Here is a 6,000-nt window from a genome sequence, read left to right as displayed (position 1 = left end):
ATCACGTAGAGTGAATCGAACTGCTGAAGACTAGCTTCTGTAATGTTAGGGACCACTGGAAGAGGCTGAGATGGATTGTCCACTTATCTTTTGCACTGATGAGGTGGCTCTTCCATCTTTGAAGATGGGCATATTTGTGGAGTCTCCTCCTCCAGTGAGATGTTGCATCATCCACCACCATTCGTGCCCGGATGTGGCAAGATGGCAGAGCTTAGATAGTTTGTTGTGGGCTTACTTATCTCAGTCTATCACTTGCTGTTTATGCTGTTCAGTGTGCTAGTAGTCCTGTTTGGTGGCTTCACCACGTATGCCTGGTGCTACTCCTAGCAAGCCCTCCTGCACTCTCAATTGAACCTGGGTTGATCTCTAGCTTGATGGTAATGGTTGAATGGGGGATATGCCAGGCCATGAGGTTACAGATTGTGCTGGAGTACAGTTCTGCTGCTGTTGATGGCCCATAGCGTTTCATAGATGGCCAGTCATGAGTTGTTAGATGTGTCCCATTTAACACGGTGATATTGCTACACAACACGATTGAGGTTATTTTCAATGTGAAGGTGGGGTTTTGTCTCCGCAAAGACTGTGTAATGGTCACGCTTACTGATACTGTCAAGGACAGATACAACTGCAGCCTGCAGATTGGTAAGGAAGAGGTCAAGCATGTTTTTTCCTCTCGTTGGTTCCCTCACAACCTGCAAACCCAACCCAGCAGCTATGTCCTTTCAAACCCAACCAGCCTGATCAGTAGTACTGCTGTCGAGCCACTCTTGGCTGTCCACATTGAAATCCCCGATCCAGAGTACATTTTGTGCCCTTGTCATCCTCAGTGCCTACTCTAAGTGTTGTTCAACATGGAGGAGTACTGATTCGTCAGCTGATTAAGGACAACATGTGGTAATCAGCAGGTTTCCTTGCCCATGTTTACCCTGAAGCCATGAGGCTTCTGGAGTCAATATTGAGGACTCATAGAGTGACTCCCTCCTGACTGTATACCACAGTGTGGCTACCTCTGCAAGGTCTGCCCTGTTGGTGAGATAGGATATCTCCTGGGATGGTAATGATGGTGTCTGGGAGATTGTCCTTAAGGTATGATTCTGTGAGTATGGCTATACCACAAGGTAGCTTGACTAGTCTGTGAGACAGCTCTCCCAATTTTGACACAACCCCCCCAGTTGCTAATGAGGAAAATTTTGCAGGTCGACAGGGCGGTTTCTGTTGTTGGCTTTTCCGATGCCTATTTGATGCTAGGTGATCTATCTGGTTTCATTTCTTTGAGGCTTTGCAGGTACTAGTACAGCTGAATGCCTCACTAGGCTATTTCAGAGGGTAATTAAGAGCCAATCACATTGCTGTGGGTCTGGAGCCACATGTAGGCCAGACCAGGTGAGGATGGCAGATTTCCTTCCCTGAAGGGCATTAGAGAAACAGATGGGTTTTTTCCAACAATCGACAATGATTTCATGTTCATCAGTAGATTCTTATTTCCAGCTTTATTTTACTGAATTAAAATTCCGCTATCTGCTGTGGTGAGATTCGGACCTGGATCCTCAGAACATTATCTGGATCTCTGGATTAATAGTCTAGCAATAATATCACCAGACCACTATATTGGTATTTCATCTGGTTGATGGCAATCACAGTTTCCTCCAGCGTTGAGCTCTCATCCACTTTCTTTTTTTTGATGAATAGTTTTTGCATGCAGTTGATGCCATTATCATACACTGTGCACTTGGCAATGAAACATTTTTCAAAGCGCTCTGACCAATGGCCCAGCACTGACACCATTTCAGTATGTAGTGTCTTGCCATCGGTGTTCCTCTGGTGGTTTATCATTTGATATGCTAGCCCACAGACAGATTCTAATGTTTCTTTTATAGTCTGTGTCAGCATACAGTTCAGTTCTTTTTGTCCCCCATGAGTGCAATCCACCAATTGTTTTAGGTAAACCTCAATTCATCAGCAATCCGAAATCTGTATTAAAAAGCTACTTAATGGTGAGCATATAATCATTTTTGATTCTAGTACAAGCCCATCTGGTTCACTGATGCCTGATAGGGAAAGAAAATTTTTGCCCTTGCCTGATTTGGCCTAATGTGTCTCCAGACTGACAGCAATGTGGTTGTCTCCTAAGTGAACTGTGAAATGGCCAAGAAAAAAATTCAGTTCAAGGGCAGTTAATGGTTGTCAATAAATGCCAACCTTGTTGATGATATCTGAATCAAGATTTTTTTTATTTTAAATTGACAAAAAAATGCTACATCTGCAAAACTGTAGGATGCTTCAGTGGCTGGTAATTCTCTTGCCCTGCTCTGAAGTTGCAACTGCGATCAGATTTCAGTACAAGCATCTTTACTGAGGCTGTGTTCATCCAGCTCAAAGCCTTATTATTTAAAATCTGTCGACAGACCAGTATATAAAACAAAACAAACCACCAGAGGAACACTGATGGCAAGACATTATATACTGAAAAGGTGTCAGTCCTGGATCATTGTTCAGAGAATTTTGAAAAACATTTCATTGCTAAGTGCACAGTGTATGATACTGGCATCAACTGCATGCAAAAAACTACAGATCAATAAAAAGAAACTGGATGGGAGCTCAATGCTAGAGGAAACTGTGATTGCTTCAATCAGGTGAAGTGCCACACAGTGATCTAGTGGTATTATTGCTTGTTCTAGCACTTTATCATGTTCTGTATGTCCTATGCTCATTTTCCGAGTTACATCTCATTCATAGAGTTAGACTCATCACTCTATCCACATCTTGAAGCCTTGTAGCCTGGGCCAACTTCTTCAGTGCCTAATACCTAACTCCTTCTGGTCTTTAGCAATGTTGGAGAACGTATCCAAACACTTAGATAATCATAACAACATCCAATGACAATCCATCATCAATGGGTACCACCTGATGCTCCTTGAACTAATGCTTTTCGAAGTGGGGTGTGAGAAAAGTTTATTCCTGCTGCTGAATCACTTTCAGCCATGGATGATTAAGACATGCCTTGGCTGAGGCTTTGAGCTCCAAAATGCCATCAAATCAATATTATGCCGTGATTGGTATTATAATCCGGTCACTAGCGAGTTTTGAGAAGATTTGTAGCTCAGGTTGAGGTTCTGGATGTGAGTTTGCTCGCTGAGCTGGAAGGTTAGTTTTCAGACGTTTCGTCACCATTCTAGGTAACATCATCAGTGAGCCTCCGACGAAGCGCTGGTGTTATGTCCCGCTTTCTATTTATCTGGTTAGGTTTCCTTGGGTTGGTGATGTCATTTCCTGTTCTTTTTCTCAGGGGATGGTAGATTGGCTCCAAGTCAATATGTTTGTTGATGGAGTTCCGGTTGGAATGCCATGCTTCTAGGAATTCTCGTGCATGTCTCTGTTTGGCTTGTCCTAGGATGGATGTGTTGTCCCAATCAAAGTGGTGTCCTTCCTTATCTGTATGTCAGGATACGAGTGATAGTGGGTCATGTCATTTTGTGGCTAGTTGATGTTCATGTATCCTGGTGGCTAGCTTCCTGCCAGTTTGTCAAATGTAGTGTTTGTCACAGTTCTTGCAAGGTATTTTGTAGATGACGTTCGTTTTATTTGTTGTCTGTATAGGGTCTTTTAAGTTCATTAGCTGTTGTTTTAGTGTGTTGTTGAGTTTGTGGGCTACCCTGATGCCAAGAGGTTCGAGTAGTCTGGCAGTCATTTCAGAAATGTCTTTGACGTAGGGAAAAGTGGTTATGGTTTCTGAGCCCGTTTTGTCTGTTTGTTTGGGTTTGTTGCTGAGAAATCGGCGGACTGTGTTCATAGGGTACCCATTCTTTTTGAATCTGGTCACTGTTCCTAAGCCTGGTAGACATTCCTAACTCATGTATGAATGCCTTCACAAAAGTTGCAACCTGTATGACTCACACCATCAGCACACACATACTGCCAACTCCATTCTGAATGCCAAATCCACAGTAGCCTCCAAAACAAAAGCATTACGTGTCCGAGTGAAGTGCTATTTGGCTTTGTTTGTCTAATTCAGGGCTCTGTAGTTAGGCATGGGGCAAGGAAGAGCAGGTGAGTTTACTTTAACCTGGCGGAGAAAATACTCTGTGAAAGACAGTAACACTTGGAAATGAAATATACACATTGTACTGAACTTCCATTTTTAAGTATACAAAATGAGTCAGACCAATATGTCTCATCTGCCAGTTTTACTATGTTTTCTTTCTGGGATATCTCTCCTTTCTCGAAGATGTGTCTGCTTTTCCTGACAACAGTCAATTTCCTCCACACATTTCCCCATGATTGGAACAGTCCGACTGTTATCTAACTTTCTGCCATCATAACATCAACATCACACCCCAACTAACAATGGAACTACACCTTCCCGACAACCAATGAAATCTCTCATCCCAATATGACCCTCATGGCTACTATTCACTGGTCCAACCTTCATCTTCAACCCACCCTGATTTGTCCCTCACCCAGGTGGTTACAACAACTTCCTTCATGATCAGAGGTCTACCCAGCATCATTCCTCCCCCCACCAGCCCTACTTTCTTTCAGGTCAGCTCAGCTGCAACTTTGTGAAGTGGGATTTCTCCTCTAGCAGGATTCCAGCCCAGCCCAGGCGACCTCTGGGTAAAAAACATAGAGAGAAATCAACTTAAATAACACTTACAGGTTGTTTGGGAGATTCATAATTCCAGGTTTCCCACCCTCACAACAGGGTCACCCTGCGTTGGAAAGTGCCTCTAAGCTAAAATCCAAAGCATAGAGTTTGCTACTATTGTCCTGCTTTTTTAATGGTAACAGTATTAACCTTTGCCATTTGGTTGTTAAGTAGGACATTTACTTCAATTTTACTGTAGTGATCACTGAAGTTTTGAACTGCATCTAAAGCAATGCCCAATGTCAATGTGAAGCAATTACCGGCCGAATTGGGAACTTATTTAAAGCTACGCACTTGCAGACTGCCTTTCATATTTCGGGGAGCTGTAATCACTGATAATGGTGCAATGAGCAAAGTTAACATTGCAAAAGGAAAACATTTAAGTAAATATTAGACTGAAATTTACACAAAGGTCAGAACCCTGTCTCTGGGTTAAAAAGTTGGAGATAAATCCATTCCTACTTGACTGAGTCACACCAGATCTGATCAATGGTTAAATCGTAAATTGGGCCAACACTCTTTAGAGAGGACGTCCTGACTTTGAGTGTTGTCAGGCTAACCAAAGGGCCAGCAGCTTCCACTCCCAAAAGATTACCTGGGATTGGTGGCCCCTCCTGGAATTACAGACCGTCTCATGCTGAGGTATCACAGGCCATGTTGTAAAGATAAGTTGGGGTTTTTGATGGTATCATGCCAGTAGGGCTTGGTGAGTCAGGGAAGGGGCCTAGGTTTAGGGAGGCGTGGAGGACATTTAGTTGGTGGAAGGTGAGTATTTCTGGTGGGCACAAGATACCCAAACAGAAGAAATCCCATTCCAGTAAGCAACTAATTTACTAGAGTGGTCATTCATTGCTAGTGAAGCCACAGGTGACGTGGGTAGGTGATTGCTAGAGTGCTGATGCTATCCCATTTGTCTTATTGCAGCTGAGTTCCACATCTCTACTCATAACAGTGGAGCACCTCTGGCATTGCTTATTGTAAAAGAAATCATGAAATATCTAAGTCTCAGCAACTTGCTTCTGTGATTCCTTATCAACTGTTCTGACTGGAACTATTGCCCAGGGCTGTTTATGAATCCCATGATGTATTTAAACAGTAAGAGCCATGGGGACATGGAATGGGAGTGTTGAGACCTGCTAAGTTGATACTGGGACCATTTCATCTCTTGCCGTCTTAACTTGTCTGAAATCATGTACATAAAACCCACCTGTCACACACCATTTTAATCGCAGGTGAGAGGAAGCTATCAAAGTTTTAGATTTAGGTGGCACAGTGGCTCAGTGGTTAGCACTGCTGCCTCACAGTATTAGGGACCCGGGTTCAATTCCACCCTCGGGTGACTGTTTGTGTGGAGA

This window comes from Stegostoma tigrinum, chromosome 25 (assembly GCF_030684315.1).
Source record: "Stegostoma tigrinum isolate sSteTig4 chromosome 25, sSteTig4.hap1, whole genome shotgun sequence".
Lineage (NCBI taxonomy): Eukaryota > Metazoa > Chordata > Chondrichthyes > Orectolobiformes > Stegostomatidae > Stegostoma > Stegostoma tigrinum.
The sequence above is the reverse complement of the archived record's forward strand: the minus strand, read 5'-3'. Positions refer to the sequence as shown.